This window comes from Helianthus annuus, chromosome 15 (assembly GCF_002127325.2).
Source record: "Helianthus annuus cultivar XRQ/B chromosome 15, HanXRQr2.0-SUNRISE, whole genome shotgun sequence".
Taxonomy (NCBI): Eukaryota; Viridiplantae; Streptophyta; class Magnoliopsida; order Asterales; family Asteraceae; genus Helianthus; species Helianthus annuus.
Genome location: NC_035447.2, coordinates 127,977,863 through 127,994,434, shown reverse-complemented (window position 1 = coordinate 127,994,434; position 16,572 = coordinate 127,977,863). Strand labels below are relative to the sequence as shown.

Below are 16,572 nucleotides of genomic sequence, written 5' to 3'. Positions count from 1 at the left end.
CTTTGTGTAACAGAAGATGCCGAGATCGGTTCGAAAAGCTGTTTTGTCTTCGTTTTCGAGTTTCCTTTGGACCTGGTGTTACCCCTTGTAGCAGTCTAGGAAACACTTCCATCTATATGGTGCCAGCGAGTCTATCTTTTTGTCAATCCTAGGCAGAGAGTAGCAGTCCTTGGGACATGCCTTGTTGAGATCAGTATAATTGACGCACATTCTCTATCCCCCATTTGACTTCTCCACCATTACCGGGTTTGCCACCCAACTTTGATAGCGTACCTCTCGGAGGATTCCTGCTTTTAAGAGCTCACAAACTTGCTCGTTCATTGCCTTTGTCTTGTCTGCTCCCATACTGCGCCTTCTTTGCACCTTTGGTTCAACTGCTGGATAAGCGTTTAAACAGTGTTCTGTAACATCGCGCGGGACACCGGTCATGTCTGCCGGGGTCCAGGCGAAAATATCCATGTTTCTGAACAAGAGCTGCTTTAGGTGTGTTTTGATGTTTGGCGAGACGGCGTGGCCTATCGTCACCGTTTGTTTGGGGTATTTGCGGTTAAGTATCCACTTTTCTGGCTCTTTTGTGGAAACCTTCGGCGCCTTGGTTGGACGCATGTCATCTGTTGACATTACTTCCTTCCTTGCATAGATAATTGCCACCCCAGTTTTGGTTGGAAAACCAATTGCTGAGTGAGGGGTGGAAGTCACCATGTTGAGCTCTCCTTGGGTTTCTCTCCCAATCAAGATACCGTGCCTTGATTTCACAGGCATTACCATGAGGTTTACCATTGTTGTTCTAGAATGCTTCCCATCAGAAAGTGTCAGAGGGAAGCTGATCTGGCCTAAAGGGAAGATCATTTCGTTGCAGAATCCTGACAAAGGATAATCAACTGGCTCTACTCTTGCTTTATCTTCATCATCGAACTGATTAAAACATTGCTCATAAATGATGTCCGCTGTACTCCCTGGGTCAATGAATACGAACTCTGTTTCGTAGTGACCGATAATACCGGTAATGACGACAAGGCGCGTTGCGCGCGGCCCCCCTCGCACTACCGGGAAGATGACTTGTTGCTCTTGCCATGCTGGGTCAAGAGGACGTTTGCCTTTATCTCGCGTGCTATATCTTGGTCCGTTGACCATGTGTATCTCTGAGGATGGTTCTGCCGTTAGGATTGCTTGATGCGGGCACGAAGATTGATTCGCCGCATCGATGGTGGTAGTCTGCTTGTCGTACCACGAGGCTGGAGTGTCACCCTCGGGTAGCCCTAGTAGCGCTGCACTGTTCTGGGGTGTAACTGGGTTTGAAGATCCAGCACCGTTGTTTCCTGGGGTAGTTGACTGAATAATGCGAGTAAGACTCGCGCGAGGTCCCCCAGTGTTGGTGACTCCGATTTCACCAATTTCTTCGATACGTTGGGCTTGGACATTCTTGTTGTCCTCCCCCATTGCCGCATGCGCATTTGTTCCGAATCCAAATTCGGGAACAATTCCTTGACCAGCCATGGTCGGAGGAAAGACAACGAAAAGCTCAAAGAAAAGAAGATGAAAGTGGTTTGTAGAAAAAACCGGTTGGCGCCAATGAAGAAACACGGAACTAATCTTAGGGTTGATTAGTTTGGTTTATGTTTCTACCATAAGGGTTAATCTTCTTTGATTTCTTGAGCTCCTTAATGACTGATTATCCTGCAAAATAGAACACCGTTAGCTCGTTAAGAGGGGAATATGGGGGTTTCCCTCTTAACCAGGCTCCGGCGTGAGAATAAGTAACTATCTCAAGGAGATAAAAGTGAGTAATGAGTGATAGTGGAGGGAATAGAGTGAATTAACCTGTGGGTGAAGTGTTCTATTTATAGCCGGAGTGGTGTAGAGGATGTGGGCTGATGGGCCTTGGGCCGGAAGACGACAGTAGAACGGATATGCCTTTTGTCTAATTGGTGTCGACCGTTAGTGTGTTCTGGACGCCTCTTGGTGCTGGCGCACCATGAGTGGAGCCACGTGTCGCTGTTGTCGGTCTCTGTCATCATCCAGTTAGTGCAGATCGTGGGGCAGGTGTCTCTGCCCCGTGATTGGTGCCACGTAGGCGTCCTTGAGTACCTTTTGTCTCCTGCATGTCAGATGATCGTGGAGCACGATTGAGCAGAGCCTGGAGGATATGGATTGGCTCTTTTCATCCGACACTTGTACCTTTTGTACTTTAAGACGTCTTTACGCCACATCCTTGCGCGCCCATGTTTCACATGGGAACTGGCCTGCGCGAGGTATGGGCGCTTGGAGGCTTTCTGGATGCTAAGTTATTAGTTTGTCTCGTTTGGACCCGCGCGACGTTGGCTAATGCTGCTCAGCCCGCGCGAGGTTGAAATCAGAAGTGTAATTGATTAAGGAGTATGGTCTGTCGCGCGACCTGGAGGAACGCTTGCGCGGGTTTTTTGGGACCATACCCCTTCACGTACGAAAGTCTATTTCGTGTGTAGACCTAATTTCGCTTGAAAGTTACCTGTTGTCAAAACTTGAAAAATTTTTCCGTAAACTGTTTTTGTAAAATGGATAACCAAGACTTTTACAACTTGTTTGCCGGTGGGGGCATGGCGGTAGTACAAAACCCAACTAGTGTCATACAAAATGTGAACATGGAAAATGAATTTGGTACGATGCAGAAACCGCCGAAGTTGATGAATATTGATGAGTATGCTGGTTGGTCGGGAAGGTTTAAGACATGGGTGCAAGCAAACCATTTCGAATGTTGGATGAAAATCGAGTCCAAATATGTACTTCCAGTTACTGCAGCGGGTATCGACAAGTCTATTGGAAATCTAACTCCACTTGAACAAGAGGGTTTCAAAGCAGAAAAGAAGATGATGAGTATTTTACAACAAGCTATTAAAGAGGATATCTTAATGTTACGGCAATATGAGGATAACTCACAGTCCGTTTGGAATGCTTTGAAAGTTAAGTTTCTTGTAAGCGTGTCTATGATAAAGAGCAAAAATGCTTTGCTAAAGAAAGAGTTTGATATCTTTACGGGTATAAAGGGTGAAACAACAAAACAGTTGATTGAACGATATTGCCATCTGGTTGTTGAAATGAAGAGGTTGGGCATAAACAAAACAGATGAAGAATGGGTCGATAAGCTGGAGGATGCATTGCCATATGATGAATGGGGTACTTATTTGTTGGTGTTGAAAAACAATTTGGAGTATGTCGGATTTGTTAGGCCCTAAAGTGTAAGACTGACGCATCAAATTAATCCAACGGGCTATGGTTACGAACTGGGCTTTACCGGGTTAGTTAGTATTAGGTTGTGGACCTTTATAGGTCACTTGGGCCAAGCTTTAGGCCATGTGGGCCAAGCAGGCCCAAGGGGAGCCCATGTAGGGAAGTGGGCTTGACTTAGTATATAAACAAGTTTTCTACTTGTTTTAGGGTTAGAACTTCATTGTTACAGAATTCCTAGAGAGAGCTAGAGGAAGGCGATTTGGTTGTGATCACTTGTACTAGACGGTTTTGCTTATTCAAGTAATAGAATCGTGTGCAAGTGGTTAAAGGTGATTCGTTGTGTTCTTCGTTTTGGTTTGTTCTTCATATTTCGTGTTTATTCTTGAATCACATCAAGTTTGGATTCCGCACAAACTTGGTGTTGTTTGATATCATTGAAAGATCCGGTTAAACGGGACTTACAATTGGTATCAGAGCCTTTAGAACCTATTTCTAGGCTCGGTGTGATATCAAAGATTCAAGATTTTCGTTATTTTTGGTTGGTGTTCTTCGCGTTCTTCGCGTTCTTCACTGTGTTCATCCAAGTTTTATAAAAATCTACATATTTTGGTACTTTGATTTTTGAAAGGGCTGTTAAAAGATTAAACGAAATCTTTTTATTTTTCTTGAAAATATTCTGTTTTTTAAAAAACTCCCAAAGTTTAGGTGGAAAGTTGTTATTTGATTGAAAATTTCCATATTCTTTAAAAATTACAACAACTTTATCCAGCTTGAAATTTTCGAACTTGATATTTGACTTTTTGGAAAGTTCACGTGACTTTTGTTTACTATTCTTATCCATACGTGAATTCCAAAGTCGCAATCAGTTTAAGTAGCAACCATCATCCTTTCATCACAAGTCGAAATCACGGTTTCGACAAATCCCGTTTTCAGTCGCAACCACAAGATCACGGTTTCGACAAATCCCGTTTTCAGTCGCAACCACAAGATCACGGTTTCGACAAATCCCGTTTTCAGTCGCAACCACAAGATCATTCATTCCAGATTTCGAGTCATCACGGTATTGTTCCGAGTCGCAACCGATTCATCCACTCGCAACCTACACGATTTCGGCTCATCACGGTTCGTGTCGCAACCATTGTTCGGACTCGCAACCTGGTTACGAGTCGCAACCACCTGAAATCAAGATCAGTCGCAACCTGGTTACGAGTCGCAACCATTGTCCGATCATCTTCTCCGTTCATCTTCAAACCACCATCAACCTCCGCACATCCGCCACAACCTCCGGCCGTCGTCGTTCGTCATCTTATCATTGCCATCACCATACTCAGCATTCCGCGTCAACCACCCCATCGTCTCCGTTAACAACCTTCATCCTCCGGTTACCTTCTTCGAGCAACATCACCTCCGAATACCACATTTATCACCGATCAACTTCTCAACCTGAACTACATCTCCGTTCATCTTCGACCACCGTCAACTCCGACTCTTTATCAACCTTCACAGTTGTCCATCGTCCATCATAATCGTGCATCATCTTTGTCACCTTCATCACCACCTTCGCTACACCCTTCATCACCGTCGTCTTCATCCACTTCATGTTCACCGTTATCACCGTTATCACGTCCGGCGACCACCTCAGTTCAACCTGCAACTCTCAAGTTTGAGTTCTCCGGTCACCTCTTCTCCGTTGTCGCCTACATTCTCCATCATTATCGTCTATCATCTTGAACGATCACGTTTTGTTTGGCGGCTGATTTTTTAGGGTTTTGGTTCTGGTTGTTTAACGAAGAAGAAGTCAGATCCTATTTGATATTTTTTTGATTTTAATAATATAATAAGCAATTATTTAGTAATCATTAGGTTTAATTATAATAATAATAATTATTATTAATCAATAGGTCATCATTGCACAATCATTAGTTAATTAATAATAATAATAATAATAATAACAATAGTTTTGTTTATTATTAATTAAGTAATTAAAAAAAAATAATAATAATAATAAATAAAAAAAATAAATAAATAAAATAAAAAAAAGGGGTGTTTGTTTCGTGGTGAATTCGGGTTTTGACAGGTTTGGAGGTACGGTTCAGAAAGCGGGATCATTCGATTGAAAGAGTTTGAGTTAGCAAGTACACGGGTGTTCGTTTGGTTTGTGTTTTGTATCAACCACCCATTGAATTTATGACATTACGTGAAGAGATGCTTTCAGTCTTTTGCACTCCTGAGTGTAGAGAAAGAGTTGAGGCATATCGGTTACACAACGCTGAACTTATTCAAGATTATCAAGATCTTAAAAATAAAAACTTTACTTTGGCCAAAAATGAAAAGCTTTACAAAGAAAAAATTGAGGCCCAAAGAAAGGATATAGTTCAGCTGAAAGAAGACCTCAGTGCTAAAAATTGTAATTTTTTAGATGCTCTAGCAACAATTAGTGACTTGACCAAAGAACTAGAAGATTTAAAGGTCAAATATCAGGTAAATGAAATTAATATTAAAAAATTTGACACTTCTAGTAATTTGGTCAAGAACATTTGTGACATACAACTAGAGTACAAAGAAAAGAAGGGGGCTGGTTTGGGATACACAAAAACTCCTCCTCCATACAATCATAATTACACTTATATGTCTTTCACGGAAGAGGAGTTAATTAATGAGGGCAAGATGACTTACGGTCCAAAAACCGATAAGTCATCAATCAACAGCAAATCTGTTGATAATAAACGACCAGCTCCTTCAATGAATTTCGTCTCAAAAGGCAATGTTGATCCTAACCAGTCGTTTGCATGTGCAGAAAAGGTTGACTTGAAATGTGAAGATACTCTTGGGGGAGAACAAGCTTTAAATTCTGATTCACAAACACCTTGTTTTGATGAAAATCATCCTGATGTTATTTTGGGACAAAATATTTTTAGCATGCTTCTTTCTTTAACTGCTAATGGGCCTGATGTTTTGGGCAAGACTGATGATGGTTGTGTTGAATCTGTGAACATTAATTCTGGTGATGAATTTTCTTCAATTAATGATTGTGAATGTGATGTTTCTAACTCTTCAGTTGATGATAGTGGTACAGGTGAGGTCCCTCAGGATACATTCAGTGAAACCACTAAAACTACGTCTCAAGAAAATCAAGAATATCCTGATTCTTCTTCTGAATCGGTCTCAGTGGGTGTCCCTAATGTTGAATCTAGTGGGACCCCATTGGAAACCGTTGATGCATGTGATGAAGAAACATGTGTTGATGAAACTTCTAAATCTTCTGAAATTAAAACTGAACCAGATTTTGAAAAAGAAGAGGTACAGAAGAAATCAGAAAAGACACATGGAACACAAGCAAAGCAACCTAAGCATGCTAAGCAAGCTCGCTCATCTAGACCCATCAGATCAGCTACTGTTGCTGGCTCTCCGAATCTCCATACATTGAAGCGACAGACATGTTTCAACTGTGGAATTCCAGGGCACATTGCTAGAAATTGTGTTCATCGCACAAACGTGCAACAAAATGCGAATATTCACTCTTGTGCCGATGTTTGTGAGCCGGTTCACAACAAGCGAAATGAGCCAAAACGGGCAGATCAAAGTCGGGAGTATACGAAATCTGCTCATCAAGGACAATCACGATCTCATAAGGCTCATGACAAGGTGATTGAAAGCTCCAATAAGGGAGAAAAGACGAAGAATGGTGCTCAGAGCAACAAGACTTCTGCAAACAACAAATACAAGCACCCAAATTCGTCTTCGTCTAAGAGAAATGTGCAGGCGTATCCAGCGCAAAAAGGACCAGTTTGTTCTTCAGGATCTGCTAGAGCAAATCAAGATGCTCAAAACGTTTTTCCGATGAAAAGACAAACTTGCTACAACTGTGGCATTGCGGGTCATATTGCTAGAAACTGCACACGGCGTCCCCATGTGCCTTATTATATGCAAAATCAGAGGGTTACACCGAAGGGTAACTACCATTCTAAGCCAATGAAGGTAACTTCACCTAAGGCAATGAAGAATGTGAATCCTAAGGTTAAACCTTCTGATGGGGATTGGAACGCTGCTAAAAACAAACGCAAAGCTGTTCAGGAACAAAAATCTGTTTTCAAAACTAATAAACCTGAACCAGTTAAAGTTGCTCAACCGAAGGCAACAAACACGTTTGTTAAACCGAAACAGATTTGGAAACCCAAATCCAAAGCAGCAATGTCTCCAATCCTTGAGACAAAAGGGGACTTGTGTTTGAAAGAAGTGTCTTACTTTGATGCTTCAGGAAATCCCAGGACCACGATGGCCTGGGTACCCATGTCTTACTAATCTCCTTACCTTTCAGGAACAACCAAGGAGGAGCTGTTGACAATCTCTGGAATGTTGATAGCGGTTGTTCCAGAGATAAAAACCGGTAACATTTCACTGTTGCAAAAAGTTCAAATTTTTTTTACAGATGATATGTTTCCTTTGGAGGAGATTAGAGAAGTAAGAAATGATCAGCAAAAGGTACCGTTTAAATTCAGTACTTTGATTTGAATATGATTAGTCTTCAATCTGATGATAGAACGGTTAAACAAAAATATTTTTTTCTCTCTTTTTCTTAGTTTATAACTTTGTATATAAAGTGTCCTTTCTCTAGTAAATGGTAAATTTGCGCAAAAATCCAAGATTTATGCACAAATTTAGGGGGGGAGAGAGACATATATAGAGTTTAGGGGGAGAAAACTCAGAAAAGAAAAATACAAAAAGAGTTTGCTGTATATATGTATTGCTTTAGGGGGAGAAAATGAGAAAAACACAAAAACATTAGAAAAACGGAAAAAGCCAAAAAGAAAATTGCATGATATGGGAAGTGAAATAAATGTTCGTGTTAAAGGGTTTGACTAACACATGTAAGGTGCCATAGCTGAAAAGACTAGGATCTACTGCGATATGTCGATAGGCTTGACGCTCAATATGATAAAAGATACTAAGTGATATAAACATAATGAACTATGTACCATGTGGGTAACATACCAACGGCGTATGATTTTATGGTCTTAAATCTTGCGTTGATAGATAGCCAACATCTGAGGTTTCGGGTCTTTATATTGTTGAATCATCCGGGGATATCTTGGTTGTTCTTCTGCTTAGAACTAAAACTGTACATGACCCCAGGAAAGAAAGTCACTTGGAATTAGCTCATTTCTATTTGAATGTCTGTATGTTTTCCCGATACACACAATTTTGATCTGATTCTGAAATCTTATCTGAAAAAAGTCGTGTACCTCCTCTGCTGCATCCAGATATATGCTGACCTGGAGGTGCTAGGCAACGTCAGCTTCTGCTGCATCCAGATACATGCTGACCTAGCTGTACGTTGTCGCGCTGTAGATCTAAACACCCGAAAGAGGCCCTCTAGTGCCCAAAAGAAACCCCAATAAACCTATATCAAATTGAGAAAAACTCATTTGATCTGTACATTATACCATCTCTGCAAAAGATCTATTCTGTTCTCTTCTCAACCTACTCCCAGTTAAGATTTCAGAAATCTGGATTGGACTTGTGAAATATGTGGTAGGGAAGATACTTGCATGATAGAGTGTGCTGTTTATATTTCCGGGATCTGATTAGTATTTATTTGGGTGTTCATTGTTAAGAAATCAAAACATGATAAAACAGATTATATGCGGACCTAGACTCAGTCAGGATATCTTAAAGGATGACATCAGTATACTCACCTGCTACGATGAATCGTTGTGCTTACCTTGATCGCGGGGGTATGCCTTGGAATGGGACACCCGGGTATATAGTATAATATTACCTAAAGCATATCACGAAGTTGAAAAATTGAAAGTTGAGCGTTAAAGTTTAAGTGGACAAACATATTGGCAATCGCATAGACCAGTTTGATTAGGCTCGTACTGAAAAGTGTTCCTTAGTCTGCCTGAGAACGAATTTTGATCCCATTGCAATTGTAATTGTATATTATGGTAGTTGTTTATATTTTGAATTTTTATTTGTTTTAGTTCTTAAGTTAAAAAAAAATAATTAAAAAAAATGAAAAATTAAAAAATAAAAATCCAAAAATAGAGTGCTTATTTGTTTTTCTTAAAATTAAAAAATATAACCGTTCTTGAAGATTTGACTGATCATCAAAAGTTGAAAGAATTTAAATTGTGAAATTTCATGTACCTAGTGTTCATGTGGTACTCTCCCTGTTGCATAAGAAATGTTTGCTTATGAGTTTGTGAGCATGTGCAGAACTTGATTTCAATCAAGAACAGGGGTTGATGAAGATTGAGATGTTGTTAGTTGCTGAAGAAGCCTGAAGCAGCTCAACAACAAGATGTACCTGAGTCAAAAGAATCGGATACGAAACGCCGTATGACAATGAAAGTGCATTTGAAGAAGTACCATGAACCTGCTTGAAAGACAAAGATTGAAGAAGAAAAGAGCTGCTGAGAATCCTCCTCTCACATTCTTTTTGACAAGATTTTCAAGCAAACGCTGATCGTGATCCTGATATGAAGCTAACCACAGAATCTGAAGAAAGAGACCCAGTGCTGAGAGTCCAGAAGTCAAGAACTTCCACAACATCTGCAGCTTAGAGACAACCATAGATTTCGTTGAAGACGTTGCTGAATTCAAGTCATGAAGACAATTTGATGGCATCAGTCTAGGGGGAGATTGTTAGGCCCTAAAGTGTAAGACTGACGCATCAAATTAATCCAACGGGCTATGGTTACGAACTGGGCTTTACCGGGTTAGTTAGTATTAGGTTGTGGACCTTTATAGGTCACTTGGGCCAAGCTTTAGGCCATGTGGGCCAAGCAGGCCCAAGGGGAGCCCATGTAGGGAAGTGGGCTTGACTTAGTATATAAACAAGTTTTCTACTTGTTTTAGGGTTAGAACTTCATTGTTACAGAATTCCTAGAGAGAGCTAGAGGAAGGCGATTTGGTTGTGATCACTTGTACTAGACGGTTTTGCTTATTCAAGTAATAGAATCGTGTGCAAGTGGTTAAAGGTGATTCGTTGTGTTCTTCGTTTTGGTTTGTTCTTCATATTTCGTGTTTATTCTTGAATCACATCAAGTTTGGATTCCGCACAAACTTGGTGTTGTTTGATATCATTGAAAGATCCGGTTAAACGGGACTTACAGGATTCAACCTTAGCTCATTCATTGAGAAGATCGAAGCACATGAACTAGAGTTGACAAAGATTAGAAAGATGAATTCTTCCAATGTTCAACAAGACGTTTCTTTATACTACAAAGGAAGTTCTCCGGCAACAACAAATCTGAGCCCAAAGATCCAGACAACCTTCAGTGCTGATTCCACATCCGGAGTTTCACCTGGCACATCAAGCAGCAATAATTCACCATTTGCAAGTTTTGAACCAAATCCTAGGGTTCAAAACTCACCAGATCAATCTTATACCCAAAGTTCGTCAGGATCAAACAGTCAAAGTCAAGGTCCAGGAATTCTGTGCAACATTGCGGTGAATATAAAGAATGCTCAAGACTTTACTGAATCTGTCACACCCCCAAAATCCACATGCGGAGTACCACCGCTTGGGAGGGTGACTGACCAGGATCAAGCCACCAATCATATAGAACAATGTAAATAGTAAAAGTAAATGTAATTTAACCAAACCAATCCATATGAAAGGTGTTCAAAACATAAGTATAAATTCAAAGTTTAGCAGAAGCATATGAGTAAAAGCCCAACATAAATAAAGTATGTAATGTCATAATGTTTAATCAAAGTAATCACGATCCTTGTTCACAACGACCGCGGCTCCCAGTGCAAGCTCCATGTATTCCTAACGACCTGCAAGGCATGTAACAGAGAGTTAACAACTAGTTGAGCGAGTTCACAGTAAGTAAGTTCGTAATAGTAAGTCTGTTCCGTAACGGGTGGCCCTACTAGGCCGATAGTATGTTCTATTAATGGGGGCTTCCCATGTTTGCATATACACTAGACTATTTGTAACCATAAGTGTTCTTCTTAACCCGAGAACAATAGTACGTACAAGGTTTACGTAGATTTTACGTAAGTGTCCTTCACAAACCGAGGACAGTGGTACGCGAGGGTTTACGTAGGTTTTACGTAAGTGCCTGACACAACCCGAGGCAGTAGTGAGTATAAGTTTACGTATGTTTTACGTAAGTGTCCTTCGCAACCTGAGGACAGTGATGAGTGCAAGTATACGTAGGTTTTACGTATGTATCCTTCGCATCCGAGGACGATGGTATATAGTCTAGTAACCGTGTAAGTACAAGTATCTATTCAATCTCATTCCTTCAATCCCATTCCCAAACCCCGGGAATCCCATGCCTTGGTAAGAGTGTGAACTCACCTTGGTTTGCTCGGTATGTTATTGTGCTTCTAGTGTTAATTAATGGTTAGGTCCGTTACACACGACCTAAGGTACATTGCACATAAACTCGATGTAAGTGTTTACATTCAATTAGGGTTTACAATTCCTTGATGTCCAAACAATGTGTTTCAACTATACCATCATTATCGTAACTTCTTGAAATAGATGATAATTCGTTACTAGTTAAAGAGTTTCCAATGAATTGGATCCGCCTCGATTCGATCAATAATGGGATTCTTTGCTAGAGAAAGGTTATGTTGGGGGCTGAAGTGCAATGCCAGGACCTAAAAAGTATGAATGAAAATAAATGTTAATGCATAGATATATAATTGAAAAGACCAAATAGTAGCTCATGCATGTAAGTACCTGTCTGTTCATGTTGATGTACCTGAAAATCACCTTTTAGGGCAGGGTCCAAGAATACTACTGGATGCCTATATCATCACTATGATTAGCCCATACGGTTGGAAACCTATGCCATTAATATAATTTATATACATGCATACAAAAAGCTAAAACTAACAATACAACATACATATTTTGAAGCAGTCATCAAAATTTGGATGTGTGCTAATGCAAATGAAGATCCGGTCATGAAAATAAACAACATCAAAATAATCCAGATCTGCTGCATCAACTGACCTAGGTGTTGGATGCCTAGGTGGCATACAACCTAGCTCAAAACGGGAAACGGGCAAATGTATCACGTATGCTTTGACCAACTCGCATTGAAAGATTACTTGGACTGACTTCCGCCACGTAATCATTTGGTGGAGGCTCAGTGTGATGAAAATCAAACGACTTCATTAGCATGCACCCCTCTTAAACAAGTAATTACAAAGATAGCGTAAGTTCATAATAGTTTGCAGCATAACAACACTGTGTGTAATAAAGAAAGTATGTACGATATTACTAATACATATATAACATGAGATTCAAACTGTAGAATTCCTGATCCAAGATCCACATACAAAATGAAAGAATCTACAATATAAAACTGAAGAGCCTATCTTGTAATAGATCCTTTAAGTAATGAAATTTTAAGCTTTCAAGATAAAAGAAGAAAGCCTATAAAAATAAGGTAACTTAACTAAAAAGTTGCCACTTGTTATGAAATTATCAAATAAACAATTAACGAGATTAACCAAAAGGAGACATGTGCAGAGTTGTTATACATATAACAATCAGAGTGGAAAACACATATCCAAACCACCAGCAAACTATCCCTTAAAGTATTACTTAAACCTTTATACACTTCAAATATGTTGTCATCTCAGCCCAAGGCAAAACAAATGTTCTTCAATTCTGAATAAAAGGATGTAAACCAACTAAAAATACCGAAGGATTTTGAAGTGAAAAAAGTTCAGCCATACATATACAAGTTAATGATCATTTCATTTAGCAAATTTCAGGTCCATAGAAATAAGCATTGTTCACCAAAGATTGTTTGCTACCAAAGTTCCTCAATGAAGTAGTAAACAGGTTTTGGTGTGCAACATCAATCTAGAAAAATAAACAAACAAATAAACATGATCTTAAACAAACAAATAAACATGACCTCATAAGCTAAATATGTATAATGTATGATAGGTTAGTCAATGAAAGACAGACACACATACCTCAAAGGGTGTTGGGCTGGAACCATCCTCCGTCTCTAAAGTCATAAAGTAGAATACCTCCATCAAGAGATCTGCAGCCTCAGGTTCCGCATTATGCTGCAATGCAGATATAAGAGACGGAAAAAATATTCAGACAAAAAAAATAACACAAAAAATTAGGTGAAAAAATGACATCAAAGTAAATTAGAGCTCACTATAAAGAATTAAGCTTATTTGGTAAACGAGCCCAAACTTGAGCTTCACCGACCAAGCTCAAACGGGCTTGTGAGCCTATTATTTATAGTAATTATTATATATGAAAATATGATAAAGTGACTAAATTATATATACATATATTATGTTATATAAAAATTTATAAAAAATATTATATTTAATATAAATTATATAATAAATAATAAATGAGACAAGCCCGAGCTTCAAAAACTACCTACGAGCCCCCCTCGAGCTTTAGAAACAAAGCTCGAACCGAGCCAAGCTCGAGCTCTCATAAGTTAAACAAGTTTAAGCTCGATCCCAATCGAGCTCGGGATCGGCTTGACTCGTTATTTTTTTTCCAGTTTTTAAAAAACTATTTCAAATTTAAGGATAATATCTACTAACACCTAGGCTGCAGCCTGCAAGGCCATATAAATTATTATCCCAACGATATACTTTTTAATCATACTTTTTAATCTACTTTCCAACCAAGACTTTTCCTTTGTATACAAATATTCTCTTATATCCTCACCAGGTCATCAGGTTCTCAAGTCTCTCTTAACTACTAACATTAAGCAGCTTATTAAAATAAATCACGCATTCATCTTTATTTTGTTTATACTAAAGATAATTGAAAATATGAAATAATAATAAGAACTGACAATCTTATGAGTTTAGAATGTTAGTTTAGTCGCATGGTGCAACACTGAACTTTTGAAATAATCGAACAAACTTAAAGCTGGTTTCTGGATAGTTAGCCACACCACTTTTCTTGTTTGCAAAATAAAAAATCCTCACTGTTTCAAATGCCTTGAAAAGGACACATTTAAAAATAATAAAAAGTGATTACAATGTAGTAAAAATATAGAGGGTCAATGATATATAAACCCACAATCTTCATGATATTAATTTATTACACCTAATCGGATGGACCCAAATGCTCGATGGCAAGCGAAGTGAATATTAAATTTCACAATTCACCAATCCATAGTCTTTCTTGTCAACAAAGAAAGGCGGACACACACTTTTTTTTTTTTTTTTAAACTAACAAAATTCAATAAAAATTTATAAATACAAAGGTTGATGTCCAGCTTCACCTTGTGTTGTCAAAAGCAAACAAGGCACATGCCTAGGCGCCCAAGCACAACCTTGCCACCTCGCCAGAATAGGCTCATTTTAAGGCCAAGTTCCAGCCTAATTTCAACTAGAAATCGCATGAGCAGGTTTGAGAAACAATTACACTAACAAGCATGGAATCAGTCTAAAACGACCCTAAACTACCTTCTTGAAGTGATACTATGTGTAATATCAATCATTGTATTACAAACATCAGATTCATGATTTGAATTTAATTCTGGCCCAAACACATAACAATCTAACAAGTGAATATTTAAATCTTTATAAGCAAATTAAATCAGGTTTGAGGTCCAAGTGTTTGTGCATCATATTAAATTATGGACTAAAACCTTATAATCATAAGCCAATTAAACTCAAATATATAATATATAGGAACAATTAAACTAACCTCATCAAATAATACTTAGTTTTGCTAGTCAAAAAGGGGTAGCGGCAGCTTGTTGCCGGTTTACCATCTATCTCGATGTAAATACTTGGATTTATTTAAATGTAACCCATTATTAACAAGGGTATTTTGATCTAAAAAAAATTAACAAACTAACAGAACTTAGTTGAATTCCAATTTTTTTTTTTACCTATTTATCTGAATTGAATTCCAGAAAAAACCAAAAAACAAAACCTCAAAGTAAACCAGAAATCAAGTGGAGCCAAAACAAAATGTCAGATGTTTTACCTATACATCATAAGACTTCTCAATTGAGCATCCATAAGCAGGCATGGTTATGTAGTTATAGATTATAGTCCTCTCTGCGTGTAAACAACATTTTACCATTAATCAATGCACATAATGTAATTATAAAGTTGGTTGAAGCATTTCATCAAACAATTAGTGAGCATCTTTGACCTTTCAGTTTTAAACAACAACACAAGAATTTTAAATCCAAAAATCTAATTTATTCAAACCAAACCATGAATCTATTCACGAAAGTCTATAACCAAGACATATTTATATAGAAAACAGAAAATAAAGAAAAAATGTGTAGATGCTTGATGGCATAAAATACCTTCATACCTTCAATGGAGAATTGGGGAATGACGACTTCAAATGTTCGGTCGACGATCGAAGCGATTCAGATATTGTACCGATTACAAATGTTGGAGCAGTAATCGCCACTAGTTGTCGCCCTTGTACGTAGTCGCTGTGTCTTGTCTTGTTTGGGGAGAGAAGATTCTATTTCCTGTGTATGAGACGTTGAATGGGAGGGAGGATAGAATTAGGTTTAGGAATGTGATGGAGGGAAAGAATTAGGTTTAGAATCATACTAGACGGGAAAGGAAATTGGGCAAAAATTTTATGGCGGAAATTTGTGAAAAAAGTTGGCGGGAAAAAGTAAAAAAACTAGAGGGCGAGTTTTAGGGGATTTAAAAATTTTCATAAGAGGTATGTGGATATTTTATTTTTTTTAGTGTCATACACAAAGTGCCATTAAAAATTTAAATTAATGGCATAAAAGCTAAATGCCCCTAAAAGTGTATGCTAAACAATAGTGACATACGCAAATTGCCATTAAAAACCTAGATTAGTGGCACAAAAGCTAAATGCCATTAAAATCGTGTGCCACTATATGGCATTTTTTTTGTAGTACCCCTAAGTATCATCCTTTACACAAAACACACACACCACATATAATTTACAGCTTCATCACTAAGTTCATGTATTTGTCAAATCATTCGTAAAATAACACATAAACATGCAACAATCACAATACACTTTATCAAGTCACAACGTATACAGTTACAAGGTAAACAAATTGTGTAAGTAAGCAACTAGACAAACAGTGAACGTGCAATAAATGCGAAAGTGGAATCTCAGAAACTCGAGTTGTCACATTATCCCCAATTTGAAAGAAATTTCGTCCCGAAATTTAGCATGCGGTTACTGAGGAAGCTAGTTAAGTTGTATCGTTTACTGGTTTTCCTGGGGTGTCACATCATCCCCCCGTTGACTTGGAATTTCGTCCCGAAATTCTGTAGTAGCTTCAGCCTCAGTAGTGGTTGCATGGTTTCCGAATAACTGGGGATACTTGAGTTCCATCTGGTCTTCTCGTTCCCAGGTATACTCTGGGCCACGACGGG

The 16,572-nt window shown here is 38.6% G+C and overlaps 1 long non-coding RNA gene across 5 annotated transcripts; it reads right to left on the bottom strand.

Annotated features, from left to right (window-relative positions):
• Window positions 1-11,607: 11,607 nt before the first annotated feature.
• Window positions 11,608-15,787, bottom strand: LOC110911967. 5 transcript variants are annotated; one of them, XR_002577533.2, is made up of 6 exons: window positions 15,501-15,787; window positions 15,170-15,243; window positions 13,165-13,260; window positions 12,081-12,366; window positions 11,912-11,979; window positions 11,608-11,829 (listed from the first exon to the last, which is right to left on the bottom strand). It is a non-coding gene; the product is annotated as an uncharacterized LOC110911967 (long non-coding RNA). The 5 variants fall into 5 exon arrangements; XR_002577534.2 differs by having other exon boundaries at window positions 11,912-12,017; window positions 15,509-15,787; XR_002577536.2 differs by having other exon boundaries at window positions 11,912-12,017; window positions 12,188-12,366; window positions 15,509-15,786.
• Window positions 15,788-16,572: the final 785 nt, after the last annotated feature.